We start from the raw sequence: 19,684 nt of genomic DNA on the forward strand, positions 1-19,684 counted from the left end.
GAAATGCAAGGAAGATTACAAAGCACGTGTGGGATTTATTTATATATTTTGCACGAGAACACGCTGCTCATTTGATTTTCAAACCCTTCAGTTCCTACTGCTAAAGAGACAGGTCCTCTGATGTCTTGGGCACGTTCATGAAAGCGAGGGGAGTCAGCTCCTCAAGATCCTTTTGTTGAACAAATTACTCAGCTCAGGAGTGACATTTTCGATTATTTACATCCTGAATAAAGAAAGGAAATTCATTTTCTGGAGTTCCTAAGATAAGTTCTTTGAGGTGGATTGTACTGCTAAACATTTTCTCCTTTCGCACATTCCCAATTTCAAAGACGACAAAACATCTTCGCCTTCTAAATTATTCCTTTTCTTTCATGATCCTCTAATGATTCAGGAGTCTAAACTTCACACAAGGATCTTTGAAGAGCACCGACTGCCAGCATAAAAGCTGAACTATTGTGACAAACTGCACAATTTAATGCCTTTATAGGAAAGACATGTGCAAAGGAACAAAATTACCCTAGGGAACGAAAACAAAGCCTGCAAATAAATTAAATGACCTGTAAACTAAGGTACTCAAAAATATATGAGATGCTATGCAGCTGTGCTATAAAATATCACTAAAGGAGGAAGTCATCTGGGACTGGAGCTGTTTTAAACTAACCCGTTTTACTCCAGGTTTGCACTGCAGTCACTACGCTTACCCAGCGCAGCGCTGCACCTCGGACGCAGGATGGGAACTTAAGTAATGCTAACTCAATTGCTTGTGATCGTCTGTCAAATACCAGCTCTGAACCCTTCACTAGGCCTTTCTCCTAACATCCCCCGGGTAATTACTAGCACATAGAGTCAATTTTCAGCCCAGGTTAATAACTGAATTCCAGTCATTTGTTCCTGCACATCGCTGCTGCTTTCATTTCTCCCCAGGAAAACTGATGAGAAGTTCAAGCTCACTGGTGGCCCAGCGAAAGGAGCTGCTCATTAGTTCATGGCAGATCAGCCAGAGAGACAGGTCTAAGCGGTAGGAGCCATTAATTGGGTATGTTCTGCTTTCCTTGTCTAGGTAATTAATAGCTTCTAGACAGAACGTCAAAGCCTCTAGAGGCACCAAAAAAAAAAAATTCGACATTTGCATACAAGGCGTAGCACCTTGCAGAACGCCGGACAACTCGCAGCGAGGAAAGTTTCACCTCCTCCTCCATCCGCTGCTCAAACACCCCTGTACACAAACCAACAGCCCATTTCAGCAAGAGCCCTGGCAGGCAGCAAGCACGATGCAGAGGGCTGCACCCCTCCTGCACCCACAGGGGAGCCCTACCCTAAAAAGAAGACAGCTTGCACAGCTCCAGCTCCCTCCAGCCTCACCCAAAGGCAAACGGCAAAGGCAAGAGCCGAGCTTTGGGTTATGTTGCTGCAGACAGGCTTACAAAGCAGATGGGGATTTCTGATGTGTTTAATAACTGAACCCGTGTAAGTGGGCAAACGGGATTTCAGCACTTCCCTGCCAAGCTCAGTCCTGCTGACAACAAGCTGTCCAAAGCAGTCAGTCAGTCCCCAGCAGATCAGGAGCCCTGGATTTCCCACCAGCACACTTCTCAAACTGCAACCTGGTCACACCCCTCGGCATCTGCCTTTCCTGGGCTTGGAGCAATGGTTTTCAGCCTGTCATTTAAAGGCTTCTGGGAGCCTGTGAGCAAGTTTGAAGGAGTCCTTGAAAGGTGACTGAAATTCATGCTACACAGATTAGACATCTTGAAGGATCCACTCTTCTACAGGATAGCAATGAGTGCCAGCAGGACAGGATCAGAGCCTCTGGCCTCCCTATCCCATCGTACAAGACGGAGTGGAGAATTTTGCCTTGTTTCCCAGCAAAATGCCCAGTCCCTGGGCTATTGGTCCACCCTCTTTTGCCATTCCCAAACTCAAAGCTCTTTATTAATAATAATTACTACTATAAAAGAAAAACCAACCCTTCAGCTGCCAACGTCAAGCTATTCCTAAGATGACTCACTGGCCCGACTGAGCACTGCTGCTGTACAGGCACAAGCAGGTACCTTCCACCACCCTGCACCTACCTGCCCTGGGGCTGAGGTTTCAGGTGGTTCCTCACCCTCCAACCCTTCAGCCCCATAGCAGAAACAAAAGAAAAACCACGAGGGAAAAAGTCTGACGCAAAGTGATCCTCTTCAGCTGGGAAGCACCTCTCATGAAAAAACAGAAGCTCCAACACCCAGTCATTTAATTTGGACAAAACTGGTCTGGACAAAAGCACCAGGGATGCTAGCAGAGGGAATAGCAGAGTCATGGTCCCAAGGTCAAAAACCACTTTTGTGGAGCTACAGAAACAAATTACAGCATAATAATCTTTCCAGAGTCCATCTGGGGGGTATTTAAGGATGTTTCCCAGCACTGTCATGCATTGAGCTTATAACCTTGATGAAGCCCTGAGATTTAAATTAAGATGAATTCTGGTTACCCACAACAAGAAAAGACATGGCATCTAAAATTGTCTCTGCTAAGGCAGTGAGCTTCCCTTGGTATCAAGCTGGCGCAGGACAGCTTACACAGGGATAACCAAGAGGATTACCGTCCCCAAATCTCCATCACCTCTGCTTGGGCAGCTGAGCTGCTCGTAAAAGTACTGCAGTTAACAGCCCTAGTATTTTAATGGGAGTAGCTAATGATGGTGGATTTCACTTAAAATAGCTGTGGTGTCCGTGGGGACTCTGCACCCAGGCACAGAGAAGCACAGCCCTTCCTGCAGCCCCATGGGAGCCCTACAGACCGCCCAGAGCCCACACAGGGAACACGAAGCTGACCAAGCCACCTTCCCCTGCTCTTCACACCCCACAACCCACTGCCACCGGGCTCAGGGAGTCAACAGCAGTCCCGTGAAGCAGGTAAGGTCCCCCAAACAGTCACACAAGCATGGTAACACTCAACTGCTATGACGTTACAGACCCTTCTCTGAGCAAAAGCCTCCTGTCAAGCACAGACCCTGCCTTCACAGGGAAACCTGCTGCGGGAAAGGCACTTGAAAACGCAATTCTTTTAGGGAGAACACAGCACAAAAGTGAAGAGTTCATGAAAAATATAAAATAAATGAAGCCCAGCACTTTTTCAATAGCCAAGAGGCAGTAACAGCACTCCAGGTGTAAAGCAGTCGCAGCAGGGATTATTGCTCCGCACAGCTGGTTAGCGTGTGTGTGTTCCTGGGGTCTGGTTGGGATGAAGGATTCCTTATTTGTTCATCTTTTCAGCCACAACTCCAGAAGGATTCACACCAGTGGGTACTGATTACAGTTCAGTAGGCACAAACACGCCACTTGGAAACAGAGCAAGTTCCTGCATTTCCCTTGAAAATCCTATAGCAGATTAAGGGGTGAAGGTGCTTTTGGACACATTCCTGTGTCCATTTGTATTAGTGTCCATTCTGTGGACATTAATACAAAAGTACAATGTACTTTTTTACAAACATACAAGGGATGTTTAAATAAGGAAACCCTGAGAAGAGGGGCACTCCCATTTTTAAGTTGGACAGGAATTTTTATGGATGAACACAATCTCCCCCCATGAAGCTCTGTTGCATGCTTTACCCAGGAAATTCAGTCTGCTTTAACACAAAACACTTGACCACAATTTCAACCGATTCAATAACTGCACAAGGAGCAATGCTATCCTCCCAACAGTTGGGAAACAGCGGGTTTCCTATGCAATCACTGCCAGGCTCTCCCAGCACCAGCTCCATGCAGCTCATGGGTGCTGCCTTGCGGGACCAGAGATGACCCCAGTGGAAGGCTCCTGACTTAGGCAGCCAGGATAGGGAGCTCCCTAGTCCTCCTCCCACAACTCTTCATTAAGGGGTGTGGAATGGCTTAATTATGCCCCTCAAGGCAGGAAGAAGTCACTTGTCTTTAAATACTCAGACTTTTATTGAGTTAACATGTTTTAACAAGGTCAAGGCTTGACTGGTAACCTCTTACCCAAAGGGGAATTCACTGCTTCCCCCCTTGCAATTCATCAGTGTCCCTCACGGTTTATTTCTGAGCCCTGGGTTAAAGTTATAAACTTTCCAGAGAAAGAAAAATCAAGGAGAAAAAAAAAAAAACCGAACATTTAAGCAGTCAGAAAGGGTAAATAAACCTCTGCTTTCTTCACCCTACCTGTGTCCCACGGAAACACCTGGCACTCCAACACAGTCCCCCCACACGTCCCCTTGGAGGGGGTGGCAGGCAGGGTGGCTTCGCCTCCTGCCACCTCCTGGCCCGTGCAGGGGTAAGCTCTGGGAAAGCCCATCTGTTTAAATCACTGCAGTCTCTGCACTGCAAACAGCTGCAGAACAGCTGGCTGGAAACTGAGCAACGGAGCATGGGCCACAGGAGCCCACCCCTTCTTCCCCCATCTCCTACAGCATGGCTGGTTAGCTATTAGTAGGAAATGTCCAGAAGCAAACAAATAAATATTACAGGCAGATGCTAGACATGAGTGAGTGAATGCTGAATTGTTTGACAACATGGAGAAATATAAACTTCAGTCTTCCCCAAAGTCACCTCCCCATTCCACCAGCCCAAGCCCAAGAAAAAGGCTTCCCATTTTCTGCTTTTACATCAGCCACCAATAGGGCAAGACCATTCCCACATTCCATGAATCCCCACGTGCTCAGTCACATCATCAGCCTTGCCACAACATCACCAAGTCTCACAAGCTCAGACTCCTGAGGAAGAGCACCGTGTTACTCTTCAAACATATACCATCCATCAAGATCATTTAACCATGTGCAGCAGACACTCACTTGGTAGGCAGGAGCGGGGACAGATGAAAAAAAATCAGCAAATTAAACCAACAGCCCTTTCTTGCCAAATTTTATCTACTTCCTATAGCCCAGTGAGAAGGGCAGAGCATCAGCAATGTATATCACTCAACCTGCACTTGGGAGCTTTTATTCGTTGTCCACTTGAGCATCCCTCAGCAGTAGTAGTTACAGACCTGAGCAAAAGTTACATCCATCGGACATAAAGTTTTAATTTCTTAGCGTAGGAGTTTGTACTGGTTTGACTGCATTTCCTTTTAAATCAGGGCTGCTTAAACTGGAGCAGGTTTCCTGATGCAATTCAGATATCCCATTACACAGTTCATCCCAGCAGCCAGCTCTGTACAGCTCAAGCAAATGGAAAGCTGAGCAGTTCATGGAAAAAATGCTTCTATACACAGACAAAGGTGGCAGATTAAAAAAAAAAGTCCCCTATAATCTTGTGCACAGAATTTACCTTTAGATTTTGGTGCTTAGTTAAATAAAGGTAAAGCCAGGTTGGATGGGGCTTTGAGCAACCTGATCTAGTGGAAGGTATGGGGGGCTGGGGGTTGGAACTAGGTGATCTTTAAGGTCCTTTCCAAGCTAAACCATTCCCCGATTCTATGAAAACCCAGGAAACAATGCACTTCTAGTCACGAAGCAGTTGCACAGCTTAGCCTGCACCTCTCCTCTTTCGGGGCAACCTTCCCCCTCTCCCCACCTCCACCCCAGCCTCCTCAGCTAAATCCAACTCTGGCATCACGTGCCTCCAGAGCAATCCATCCTCCTGCCTTTATGAATTTGAGCTCCCTCAGCACAGACCACGCAGAGGAAAGTGCAGGACCCCACCTGCTCTAGCAGGCAGCAGAGTCAGCTGGGATCTGTGTTAACAGTCACCTGCATTACAGGGGCTCTGCTCCATATCAGCAAAAACCCCCGTCAAAGCTGCTCCCAAGGACAGCGCCCGCAGGCACCCAGCAGAAGCAAGAGCATCACTTGCTGGTTCCCAGATCTGGGCTCTGCTCTCAGGCAAGCACAACACAGACTCGTTCCTCAGCAGCAGCAAGGAGAGATCACTTTATTGAGGTGCTTGATGCCGGTACCAGGTGATGATGGATTATACAGACCAGTAATGCCAAAGCAAACAGGTCCACCCCAGCAGAGGACCCACAAGGTGAACACCCCACCACCAGCTCAGCCCCACCACTTGCTTTAAGGGAGTAGACTGTACTTACACACCTTAAAACCCACCAAGAACAATCTGTAACAAGGTACTTAAAACTTCAACACATGTAAAGCCTAAAATACAATCTCTGTCAACCTAACAGGCATTACAGGTCCACAGTGTATTTTATTAGCTAGATGCTAATGGAGCTACAATACATCAGGTCACATTTTAAAAGTCACAAATAGTTTATAAAGGCTTAATCAATCATTAAATAGGTGTTTTAATAAATGGCTAAATCAATCATTATAAGCCATAACTCTAAGTAAGCTACTGGACTTCATAATAATCTGCAATATCTCCCGCTGAGGTTCTCAGATCTACCTATAAGACATCATCATGTCACAGACCTGAAGAACAGAACAGACTATCTATCATTTCTTAACTATTTGTAGGTAGACCTTAATGTAAATATAGGCCACACATTGTCACGCTTCATGTAAGTGATGTTAAAAATACAGATGAAACATTGCGGAGCACTAAAAAGTGGTCCTTTGGGATGGCACTGGAGAATATTTAATAAAGGCAAAAGCTGCAGGCTAATTTCCCCTGAGATTTCCCATTTAGAGCCTGTCGCAGTGAGAATCCATCACAGACAGCACTGATTCACCCACAGCAAAGAGAAAAAAACACTACTTCCTCCTTCTCCACCGCCAGCCACCAGGATATCACCTTCTGTAAATGAGGGAAGCATCTCTTCTAGAGTGCTGCCTACAGCATAACACTTCCCAGCTGCTACGAGCACAGCTGGTGAACCTCCCTCCCACACTCTGCAAGCTGCAAACCGAAGCGTCACCAGCACCTTCCGGGGTCTGCGAACATCCCACCACAGGTGAGCACACAGAGAGGACAGAGGGCATCCATCTGCTCAGATGCTTGCTCAGCTTGGAGGCAGCTCCTGAGCAGCCTGAGGCAGGCTGCATCCAGCACCAGTCACCCCTGCCTTGGAGCAATGGGGACTTCAGGAACTGCACGTTCCAGGTCTGACCCCCGATGGGAAGCTGAGAGTGTGCTCCACTGACCCAAAGAGGAGCCGACACTTGGGAGCAGCAATTCACATCCTTGCTCTTTGGTTGCACACACGAGCAGCCGGTGCTCTCTCCTCCAACGAAGAGGTTCTGAAAGCCGACAGGCAAGGTGACAGAACAAGCCTCACATCTTTAGATGGAGCTCATAACACGAAGATATTTAGTGTGGCATTTCTCAGGAGATGGGGGGAAGCTATCAAGTGCATTCCCATCATCCTCCCCAGGAAGGAGAGAACAGTCTCACCTGAGCTCAACCTGGGGCTGTACCTGTCTGGGAGGAGAAAGCCAACTGAGCAGAAAGGGAAATATCTCTTCCACTCCGACAAGACAAGGTCCCTGCCAAGAAATGCATCGCCCGTTACTCATTTGCTTTACTGAGAGAAGTTAAAAACAATAAGCACAGAGGCACACAGCTGGAGCAGATGTTTTTCATTCTTCACTGCTCACAAGCAGCAGCTCTTCCCCTCCTGCTTGCCCACCTACCCTCTCTACTGGCATCCAGCAGTGGGAGCGTGATGCCAAGGGATGGAGCCAATCCCGTCCCCAGTGCCGGAGCCATCCCACAAAGCTCCCACTCTACCTCCCTCATAAACCTCCCTAGCACGGCTTGTGATCAAGCCCTTCCGCTTGCTCCTTCTTGTCATTTGTGCCACGCAACCTTTGCAAACTCTTCTTAGCAGTCCCGAAAAGCAAGCCAGGCTGCAAGAGATGCAGGGAACTGTTTGACACAGGGACTGATGCATTAAAATAACCCACCTCCTGTGACACCACTGTTCTTCGACACACCAACCTAAAGGTTTGTTACCTGGAGGTATGCACACCTCAAAGGAAAACCGCTGAACTTTAAACCATTTTAAAAGTCTGTATCACACCCACACGTGCAAAGTGGAGTAGGGAAAGGCATCCTGTCCGCTGGTTTAAAAAGATGATTTCAGGTCACTGTCCCTTATGCAACGAGAGCTACTCGGCTAGGATAAGATCAGCCACTAAGCAGGATTACAAATTTATCTTCCCACAGTAGTGTGATCTTCCACTAATAATCGTATCACAGAAAATAATATAGAAAATATTTTAATAATTGTGCTTTGAGTCACTAGCAAGGCACAAAATGCTCGCATGGTAAAAGGCAAAATCTTTTAACTGCAAGGGTGACACGAACTACAGAGGAGCACAGATGCAGAAAATAAAACACCGCAAGCCTGGTGTCAGTAACAGCCTGGAAAAGCCCAGGCAGTGCTGAGATGCTGCAAATCAAAACAGCGGGGCTCAGTTCAGAGGGAAGATGCAAAGCATCACCAGCTGACTCACTCCAAGAAGCTGGGATTTGATGCTCTCTGCTTCTGACGGTACCTCTCTGTGCCTGTAACTTTCATCTGGGCAGCACCTTCCTGCCCCAGGACTGAAAAAAAAAAAAAAAAAAAAAAAATCGATACAGATACAGTCTAAGACATCAAACCCCTTCAAAGGATTAAGGGCAGTTTTTATATTCTCACTCCCTTGAGCCAGCACTGTCTTCTCTTGGCGTAGAGCAGAGGCAGCTCCAGGAGCTAAGCCGGCAGACAACCACTTTACACCTCCCAGTGTAGGTATGAAACCTTAAACCAACTTTAAACTTGCAAATAAACTTCTAGAGACTATAACTGAAACACATAAACCTCCACACCTAGACCCAAATCTAGTGATTTTGAACATGGATCAGAAGTATTTTCCAAAATAGTGCCCGAAATAAAAACATATGCAAGTTACACAATTTAGGGATGTGGACTTCCCAGTCTCCCATCACCATTTCTACAAAGACTTCAATCTCATCCCACTAATCACCACACCAGGCAATGTTGGACTACTCCATCAATGACATCACTGGCAGATTTGATTACAGTGCTGATTGCATCATCACCCACAAGAGATTATGCAGCTTTCCAAATGGCACCAGCAGCTTCTAAATAGCTTAGGTAGAGGAAACCATGAAGGACATATTTAAGAAGTCTCACGCTGTTAATTTAATGGAAGAACTTTCAGCACTACCTTTTGGAAGTATCAGTACACGGACAAAGTATTTTCACATGCCGTTGCTAATGCTAGTGAGCCAGCACATGCTTATGAGAATATTTTGGTTCCTGGAAAAGCCACACACACGGCGAGCAAAGGACTCTGCAACAAGGCAGCCAAGACCGAGGCTTTGCATGAGCGTAACAGAAAAGAACATCCTCGCCGGCCACAGGGGAACGGGCAACCCAAGATTTGCCAAGTGCACGATAAGGAACACGCACGCTGAACCATCTCCCTCCAGGATGGGAAAAATACTAAGAAAATGTAAATGACTTTCAGCAGAAGATAACAAAGTTGAATAACAGGAACTCAAATGAGCACCAAGCACCCATTACAGAATCAGGCACTATGCGGCTGGGAACGTGAGAAGGACAGTGTTTTGCTGTCCCCGTGCCACACACCAGCATTAGATCTGTCACGGGTAGCTGCTCCTTGCTCAGCCTTCCCTCCTCGGTGCAGACTATATTTGCAGCAATAGCATTAGAGCAACCATCAAGCAGATGCTTAAAAAATGCAGAATGACGTTCAAATGACATCTATCCATAAATCAGCCCAAACCACAAACATCTGAAGAAGATTTTCACTTAATCCAATTTACTGTAATCTCTCTCTTTAGTTAAAATGACAGAAATGTCAAAATGGGACTTTACTCCTCTGTCAAAGCATCTCATGGTGAAAAGGAAAATAAGCAGGCTCGCACACGCAGCACCACTTATTAGGTTAGAAATGTCAAAACTGTACTTTGATTCTCACTATTAGCAGTCACATCCACATGCTGTGCCCTTCTGTTTCACTTCATTTCCCCCAAAAGCAAGCACAGAGCATATGCTCAACGCCAAGCATCACACAGGCAAAAAGGCACATTATTTTGGTTTCCAATGACCAAGCGCCCATCTCTGAGGGCACACAGACCCTCCGAGGGTCTCTCCTCTATCACAGATAAGCAGTCTCATTTACCATCGAAGGTCTCAAGAAGAAGACTATGTTCTGCTGCTTCCAAAAAATAAAACAACAATCCAAGCCTTCTCAGCCTGAAGTTACTTTCCCCCATCTCCCCACATTAATTAGCAAGCGGGGTAATTGACTCTCTGCCCAGGAGTTAAGCACGTGTGTATTCACATATATATTTCCGTGTGCAAGAGCGTGTGTCTTTTCCCCCAATGGTCACAAAAATTAAGCCATTATCCAAGAGTTCAGGAAAGTGAAAGAAAAATACCTACTGTCAGGAATGGGGTCTTCATGCATTATTTAACGAGAACTCTGTTGGCAAAACTGGTGTTGTTTTTATATAAAAGCTAATAGAAATTGTACCTCCAGGTGTCAAAACACTGATGGTAATTCCTGCTGCCTCAGACATCTTGATGTTTCAATTTTAGCAGTATGAGGAGCCTGCAGGGAATCCAAGAGGGTAAAGTGCTTGTACTCAAAGAGAAGCAGAGAGAAGGAGAGCCTTTTTATTTCTTTATAAAGGGCTCAGGGGAACAGTTCTACTCACTGAAATTATCAGATCTGGTTCCCCTGCTCCTTCTCTTCCTTGAAAGAGGAAAGAGCAAGATAGGCTAACAAGGAGTGATTGTATTGTGTTGACGGGGGGCGAGGGGGAATCAACGAGGCTGCTAAGGAGAAGCACAAAGACAAAGAAGAAGCGAACAGAAGATATTGTTGGGGTACAGCAGCACAAGAGCAGCTGCAGTGAACAGCATGCTTAAATGATTTCCACAGAATGGACAAGCTCCAATGGAATAGCAATATTGAAGTTTTTTATTGTGGGGTGGGTTTTTTTTGTGGGTTGTTTTGGTTTGTTTGGTTGGGTTTTTTTGTTTTGTTTTTTAAAGTTTGTGCCTAAAAGCACAGTGGCATTCTGGACCCCTCTTCAAGTCCTTACTAGCTTCCAGCTGCACCTCATTTTCACCCTTGGTGCCAGGGAAGATCAGAGCTGCATCCACCTGCCCAAGACCAAAGCCAATGCTGGGAAGCTTTAGGCTGCTGACACTGGTACACTTCAGGCCCTCGGGTACTCATTTATATATAGAACAGCTACCTGCTAGCTTTTGTTTTAAAAAAGGATGTTAGTTCCCCATGTCAGCAATCAGAAGCATCTCCCAGACCTTCCTCTCAGATCTTTACTGTCCTTGCAAAGCACTGCAGATGCTGGCCAATCCACCAGCCTTGGTGTTTATTCTCTGCTCAGAAACCTCCAAGGTCGCAGATGACACCTCAACTGCCTCCTCCCCATCCTCTTCCCACTTCTTAACCTTGTCACAGCATCCTCCTAGATTCACTTCATGTAAGCCATGGTGGAAGCAAGCTGCCCACCGCCACGGCTGATAGGTGAGGCAAGGCTGCATGCAGCACCCTACAGCACAAGGACACTGGGAGAACGAACCCGTAAAAGCAAACCCACGCTTCTACCCAGTGCAGTGCTTGCACAAGAGCTTTTAAAAGGTATTTTAAATAAATAAATAAATAGAAGACTGACTGTCCATCTCTCTTACTTTCTCTCCGTTACTTGCACACCTTCTGCCACCCCACAACTCCTCTCTTTCTGATGCAGCAAAAATTTGGTTTCTGGACTACAGCACAAACTCTCTGACAACTTACACCCCTTTGGGCCAGCTGTGAGGATGGGATCACACAGAATGGACTCAGCCATTGCACCTCCCCGGAACAATGATGGAGCAGTGCCACAGTAAGAGCTGAAGATGCATAAAGCATCCTTTTCCTGACCACCCCTAGAAGGTACAGCAAACTAGCCACCATCAGAGCCACAGCAAAGGCACAAGGCAGTAAATAACCTCCAACAAAATTTCAGTAAGTCATTTATTATGGCAGCTATGAAACAGCTGTTTCAGGCCAGTGCCCCACCTGAAACCCAGCCAGTCTGGGCCACCACCCCCAAGCACCCCAGCAGAGGCTGCGAGGAGAAGGGTAGATGGCCACAGCCCTCAAAATCCACACTCCTGGGTTGCAGCTTCTAGGAAAGCCCCAAGGACCACCTCATGGTCCAGGCACTCCCGTTTCTGTATCACTTCCACCATAGGATGGCGGGGGGTGGGGGGGGCAGTCAAGGAGAAAACAACGGCTCAGGAATCCACAAGCAGCCCAGCACTGCGTTCAAGGGGAAAAAAACCCAACTTTTCCAGGCAGCCACGGACACAAAGGTCTTGGAGAGATCCTTCGTTGGGTCATGAACTTTCACAACCCCATTGCAAAAACAGCACAGAGGAAATTCCCTAGGAAAAGTAAATGGACACAAAAGCAAGCTCAGCCACAGAGCGCCAGAACCACTGCCGATTGCATTGCACCTAAGCACATGCCCAGCCCTTCACACACATGCTCCTTCCACCCAGCAGCCCACCACCCCACCCCCGACATGCATCCAAAGCATCCCAGGTCCTGCCTGACACCTGGAGCACCCAGCAGGGACCAGGGCACTCCCCTCCCACCTGAACCTCCATCCTGAAAGGTTTTCCCAGACAGCTGTACCTGGCCCCCTCCCCACTCACAAATCCTGCTCAGGCATCACTTACAGCTTGCTAATATTTCATGTACTGGTGGCCATCACTCCCGCCCGCCCTGAGACAGACATTTGCTGTCTTCTTGCTCCTCCAGCCATGTCTCACAGCACGTGGTATAAACTTTAAGAGGCAATGACCTCATCGGAGCTGGGAAGAGGGAAGCAGGGGAATTGGCTACTTGCCACCTTCTCATTTTTCACATTAAAAAAAATAATTTATGAGAGAAAGCCCATTTTATTCATCTAAAAGGAAAAAAAAATCCCATTAGAAACAGCAGGCCTGCCTTAGAGTGCATTACTTGTACAGCAGCTCCTAGAGCAGCACCTACATGGGGTGGTACAGAGTGGGACCCCAGCACCCCTGCACCCCCTGCTCCAAGGCACAGCCCTCCACCACCCACGGACACCCCCCTGCTCCACTGACGACTCAGGAAACATTAGGCTATGGTGCAAGCATCTCCTCTTGTCTTTGTTGAGGCTGACTTCTGCTGTAAGTGCAGGGAGGGACTTCCAACTCTCTCCGATTTGTAACTCCTCCAAAAGGGCAATTAAATAGGCAAACCGTAGCTGGCAACAGGGATTTCGGTTCAGCTCTCTGGGATCAGGCCATCAGACAGGGCTCTGCAGTGAGCAGTAACTGCAAGGCATGTCATTAATTTCGCCCAGACATGTATCGCACCCTATTTCTGAACGCACATACAGCATGTGTGCGGTGCTCTGTAGACTCAGAATACACAAATCCTGCACACTCACACGTTTTTATATACTCGTATTACTTATGTTATAGATTCACACATACATTACTCATAGTTCTTAAGAACAGAACATACAGTTCATCTTGGCAAGAATCCCAGAGGAAGAGGAAAAAAAAAAGCCTCACAGTAACAAATCTAACTTGCATTGAGTCCAACAGCATCTGCAGTAGGAGTGAGAGCAGCATTACGGATAATTATTGAATTATTTTGTATAACACACCCATGTGTCTCTGATAACACCAGTCAATCCTGCTGTTTCAAGGGACATTTCCTGATTTGAAGCATACCACCATTCAAGTTTTTGCCTGAAACTGTGGAAAAAACAGTTTATTTCTGCAGTGTGCGTTCAACAACCCCTTGTGCACATCAGTTCCGCTAAGGCACCTCTGTACTTCAAGTCAGGGCCCAAACGTGTTTATATGGGACGGTAACTGTCCCCACGTGCAGGACCTCTGAAGTGAAGCATGCCAGCAACACCAGGCTACACTCCACAGAGCAGACTGGCACGGGTAGGGATATTTAACCTGTACACACCATGCAACAACGGCAAAAAGACAGATTAGCAAGGACTCAGAACGTAACTCCCTAACAGGACACCATGCAATGAAGGAAGATGTTAACAAAAAAAATATATATTTCACAGCACACTGCAGCTTCTATGTACCTTTCAAACCTCCACAGCAAGTTTGCAGCATATCAAAGCATTCTTCTTCGTACCCCCTCCAAAAACAGGCTTTGTCTGCTCTTTGGAGCTTTATACCCCATGTCAAAGAGATTTTAAAAGTCACGGTTGTAGCACACTCCTTTCCTTCAGGAGCAGCGTGTGGCTCAGCACAGCACAGCTCAGCCTCACGTCCCAGCCGCACAGCCCGTTCTCCAGCCCCGCTCCCCAGCCAAAGCACGAGCCCACGATCTCTCTCCCAGGCAAGGGATTCCCACCGCACCAGAAGCATCCTCCCCAGGACTACAGGACCACGACCCTCGGAACCAGAAAAACCACCCAACCTCAAAGTTTCCCGAGCCAAGTTTACCAGCAATGACTCCCTTTATGCGACAGCCAGCACAAAAACAGCAGCTGCAAACTCCCACCAGCCTGACCGAAGTCAAAACACACCACGCACTGCTTTTCAGGCAAACCCAAATTACAGCATCATCTGCTGACTGTTCCCGGGATGAACAAACCCACATTAATTACAGGCTAAACTTTGCAATTCACCTCTCCACAGCACGAAACATCAGCAAAACTGCTTTGATCACACTGACAAATCCCTCTCCATCCGATGGAGCAACACATGAGACCAAGACAACAATAAAAAAAAAAAAAAAAAAGGAAACAGGAAACAAAAAACTTGATATTTTTTTTTCTCCTTTTCCCTTGTCGCTACCCTCCCCCCAAAAAATAAATGGCCCAAGCCAAGGAGGGCTGGAGGGATAAAATCACCTCAAAGCAGCGGGGACTTGCAAAACCTCACACTTCACCTCTGTCGGCAAGCAGCTGGCCACCTCCGGGCAACCGCAAAAGTGTCTTCTCGGCCTCCAGCACTAAACACTGTTTCTGTGTCGCTGGGCCAAGTCCCAGTTTTTCAAAGCAACTTCTTTCTGCTGTGGCCTAGTTTAGCTCTCCAGACAAAAACGCCACCAAAACAAAAGCAGCCCAGCCAGCCCAGGGAGGGAAGTGGGGGGTACTTACCTAAGCAGCATCCCCGCATCACCTCCTGCATCTTTAGCAGCCACCCTCTCAACTTCAAAATAAATAAATAAAGAGAGGCCACACAGCCTTAAAACCAAGCTGGAAATGAAATGGAAAGCCTGTAATTATTTCTCAATGCTCCTGCCAGTCTCAGCCTATAAACACAGTGGATTACATAAGTCCACCCCTCCTGTTTTGAAGCCAAAAGTATGAGCTTTTCCTCCAGCTCTGGCAGCAAGTAATAATTCCTCGTCGGCATGGCAACGCTGGCTGGCTTCCAGCAGACAATGGGCGAGTTGAAATACTGCTACGGCCTTTTTATAGCTTAGCTCTGAAAAACCTCTAAAATATTAGCTATCTGATGGCTAACCCAACTCGACAACCTCTCCTCCTTTAACCGTTTCCTTCCTGCGCCGCCACACGGCATTGTCCAGATGTACGGTGTGGGGTCACTGGGGGGTGGTGCAGGCGATGCTCCTCTTCCCAGGGATGGCACACAGGGACCATTTCCCATTTAATGGATTTGTTGACTTCTCACTGGCGCAGCATCTGCAGTAACTGCCACAGACTCAGCGCGATGTCTGGGTTTTTCCGGTTTTATTTCAGTCTGTTACTCAGCAGGTACATTTGCTCTGCTGCGTTCGCTCCAGCAAGCTGTGCACAAGGCTCTCTCAGCTAGCCCAGCCTGAGAGAAAACAGACAGCAAAGTCACACTCGTGCACGCAATTTTTGTCATTGCCCTCCCGAGCAAGCAGTGATGAGGCTTGTGGGGCTCTGTGTGTGATTTGCAGAGCTGCAGCGAAGCAAGAGGCTTTATAAATCCTCTCTCAGCAAGTCTGGGGAGAACTCACCCACCCTTTCTGGATAGCATTGCAGGGATGTCTTGGAGAAGCAACTGCACTCAAGACACCCTGTGCCACTGCAGGGCAACCTGCCCCATGCACAGTTCGGGCTTATCCTGCAGCTGAATGAGTTAAAAGCACTAACACACCTCAGCAAGACTGAGGACTAGCAGCAAAATGCAAACAGAGGAGGAGAAGACACTCAAGACATTCAATTCCATGGTGTAGTGAAGACTGCTGAAGTTCAGGAGCCTCGTGACTGAGTTTCAATCAAAACCCACCAAAACGAGCAGCTAACATCCATCATGGGAAGTTAATATTTACCCTGAATACACACACAGAGCTGCCCAGGATGACCCCACTAGCTCCACACCCTGGCCCAGACCTTGACCACCTGAAGGCCAGCAGGTGCATCGCACCAGCCCCATTTACACCTCTGAACAGGAGCTCAGCCACGTGCCACCACCATGTGCTGGCTCACTGCAGCTCCGAGTAAAACTCACCCCAAGGGCTGGGAGTTCCTCTGCAATTTGCTGAATTTTGCAAGTTAGCAAGTAAGCAAAGAAAACAATAGAAGTGAAAGAAAATTAAAAAATACCACAAAAATACAGTTAGCTCCCCTCTCAATGCTTAAGGTACTGTTGCTGGCATTCACGATCCGGCTCCATGTCTGGCAACTGCCCTGGGAAACCCGAAGGCTCCTGCTCTGCACTGGTGGCTGGTGAGTCCCATGGCCAGCCCTCTGCACAAAGGCAGCCCACCGCCCCTGCGATCTAAAGAAAAGGCTTGACCCAGGGGAGCCTTTAACACTTGAAAACCAGAAGGCAAACAAAAAAAAGAACATTTATTTCTAAAACTCATTAAGTCAGAAAGCATGATTATGATTTTTTTAATGTGCAAAGGTGATAACGCTGCTTGAAGCTCTGGTTCAATTCATTATTTTATGGGAATAAACACACTAGGAGACACTAAATGCTAACCATAAAGGTTCCTTGGTACCTGTCAGGCTTGAGCTGCTCAGCCTTTGCTGCCGGACTGCAGTTCCTGATGCCACAGAAGAACCTAATTCTCACAGTAACTATCCGGAAAAGAGTCATGCAAGCGTCCTAGCACACATCAGGATGCAGCAAACCCTGGCAGTTGCGGCTTCTTACAGAAAAGTGTCCGAGGTGGCCAAAAGTAGCAGTTGTTGCTGCTGCTAATTAAATGCACATTGTGCTGCTGCCGAGCCAGGCAGAGCCACACGCAAGGGAGAAAACCAGAACTGGCATAGAGCACCTACCTGAGTCCCGTGAGCTGAGAAGGGGCTGAAGTTAAGTGACATCACCTTAAATCTCTTAATGTTGCTTTTTCAGATGAGAACTTAGGGACACATACCTGGAATACTGGCATTTTCTAGGGGAGAATAATAATTTCTTTTTTTTATTTTTAATGGCCAATTTTCTGGGTTCCACCCCAGTAAGTAACAGGCAAACAATCCACAGAGAGCTGAAACCTAGGAACTTGTGCAGGGATGGGATCTAGCCCTGCCCTGCTGAATGCCGCAGACACACAGCTACATTTCATACTCTGCTACTTCAGTGAAACCTCCGTGGCTCTCGGGGATACCTCCCCGAGCACACCATATTTGATCCCAGTCTCCTGTCCCATGCCCCACAACCTCCTTCACCACTTGCTGATACAAAGATGACATCCAAGAACGTGGAAACAAAAAAATATTCAGGAAAACCAAAGCTGATGTTTCCTTCTGGGTGTAGTGCACCATGTGTACACGCCTGCAAAGGTGCGGCACATTCTCAGTGGGCATCAGGAGCCACAGGGAAGAGAAAAGGATAAAGTCAGAGCCAAGAGATCTGGAGAAACCTTGCTACCCTTACACAGACCAACCTCCTTTCCTGGGACAAGGAACATCCCCACCGTGACCCCAGACACACAGATGTGTGATCCAAGATGGGGAATAACAAGTTACAACTACAAAGCCCCGCTGAAACTTTAAAATGGCATCACACTACACATGCTCTTCCAGCTTAAACCCTTAATTAAAGAGACTATTCTTTACAGTTCTGGAGCCACTCCAACTCCCATTGTTAAATTTAAAATAAAACCCTGCAACCCCACAGCATCTGTAAGACATTAAACCATTCAATACTAACGTCTTTATTCAGCTTTAAGACATCGTTTAATAATTTTTCCTCTCAAAGCCCAAATCTAAGGATTTTTTAGAAAAAATAACCAACAGCACCTCTTACAGGATGCTTTTTCTTAAGTGAACCTTCTGCAGTAGTATCTTTGACCTTTACCAATTCAAAACTGATTAACTGTACACTTGATCGTGTACAGCCTCTAGACAGACTGCAAGGCCAGGATGCATTCAGTGCTGGGTGTCAGGATGAAGCAGACTCTGGAGCATGGATGCCAGCTCCAAATACAATCCATTCATGCCCAGGGACAAAACAAGAAGGCAGGCTGATTTGACCACCGTAAAATCACCATTAGCACACGAAAAATACATCAGAGAACCAGTTTTGGCCATTGCTAATAAAGCTGGAACAACGAGCCAGAACCTTGTTGTTATAACCTCTGTTATTCCAAGGTGGGTCTTCACTTCTCCAGCTCTCTCTGGAAAAGGAGCCACTTCCAGCTCCTCCACCGCCACTCAGGCAGCTCCCGTGGTCTGGAAACACACGTTCAGCCATGGCAAGGGATCCAAACATGACAACTTTCCTGACAGAACCAGGAGAAGAACTTGGGCTGAATGCCAGCCTCTGCAAAGTTAAGGGGAACCTCCATTCACTGCACAGGGCACAGTATTTCAAGCCTAGTCTCCAGGAATATCACCCATCAGCAGCCTCTGAACACAGGCTGGCAGACCATAAAAACCCCTCCATGTTTCCATGAAGCCCATATAACTTTAACCACGCTGCTGGTATTCCTCCTGCAAGCAGTATCACAGCCACAGCAACATCCTGGGATGGCAGGTGGAAGAGGAGAAGACCCAAAGATTACCAAATTAGATTACCAAATTAACAAGCAATGGATGCATGCCGTCTCCCCTGCACAGACACATGCAAGGAGGTGGCCTGGATGAAAGAGGCAGGTCCACAAGGAGTGTGGACATCCCCAAGGAGCACAAGGCTCAAGCGTGTGCCTGGGTTCTGCTCTGCCCAAGGCATCTCCTACAAGAAGCCTGCCAGGGGAGGGGTACCACATCAGGGACCAGTTCCCACCAGCAAGCAGCCACCCTACACACCAGTCAACTGCACAGGCGCTTTCATCTCTGTTCAGATGATAACATCTGATGGGCACTCCTGCCTGTGCTGCGCCAAAAACATGACAAGGACAGCAAGGTTTGCTGAAAATCCCAGTAAGTTATCTCCAGCAGTTCCCACAGCGAATTAAACTGTTCGGTCATGCATGCTTTAAAGTTCAAAAAAAAAAACCCCACACAAAACAAAACACCACAGAAACAAATACAAAAGCCTGACAATTAGTGGAAGCAGGTTTGTTTGATCAACTCTCTCCCACCTGCCAAGGAATTATGTGGCCACAGTAGCAAACCTTTCAGGGAGCGCAGTGCTGCGCACTGATCCTGCCACACGGCTCCCAGCCTCCTACACCCACAGCGGCATGGCCAGGGCTAAACCACCCTCTTGCTCCACAAGGAGAGCCTTCAAAAACACACCCAGCCCCAGGTAACATCACACACTGGGCACACCTGCCTCTACTAGTGGAGCCTGCAGCAGAGAAAAAGCTTTGTGCGGGCCAAGCCGCAGCTTTAGGAACAAGCGC

At 47.4% G+C, this 19,684-nt stretch overlaps 1 protein-coding gene across 10 annotated transcripts in view; it reads right to left on the reverse strand.

Annotated features, from left to right (window-relative positions):
• The window catches only part of NCOR2 (nuclear receptor corepressor 2), a 253,677-nt gene that overhangs the window by 186,274 nt on the left and 47,719 nt on the right, over nt 1-19,684 (reverse strand). The window contains exon 1 of one of the 10 annotated variants that reach the window (XM_055710811.1): nt 15,054-15,072. The exons of the other annotated variants lie outside the window; for them this stretch is intronic. The gene's annotated coding sequence lies outside the window, so the exon portion shown is untranslated. Of the gene's footprint in view, nt 1-15,053; nt 15,073-19,684 lie in introns of those variants that run through there. 10 annotated transcript variants of the gene reach the window in all.

The sequence above is a fragment of the Falco cherrug genome, chromosome 1 (assembly GCF_023634085.1).
Source record: "Falco cherrug isolate bFalChe1 chromosome 1, bFalChe1.pri, whole genome shotgun sequence".
Taxonomy (NCBI): domain Eukaryota; kingdom Metazoa; phylum Chordata; class Aves; order Falconiformes; family Falconidae; genus Falco; species Falco cherrug.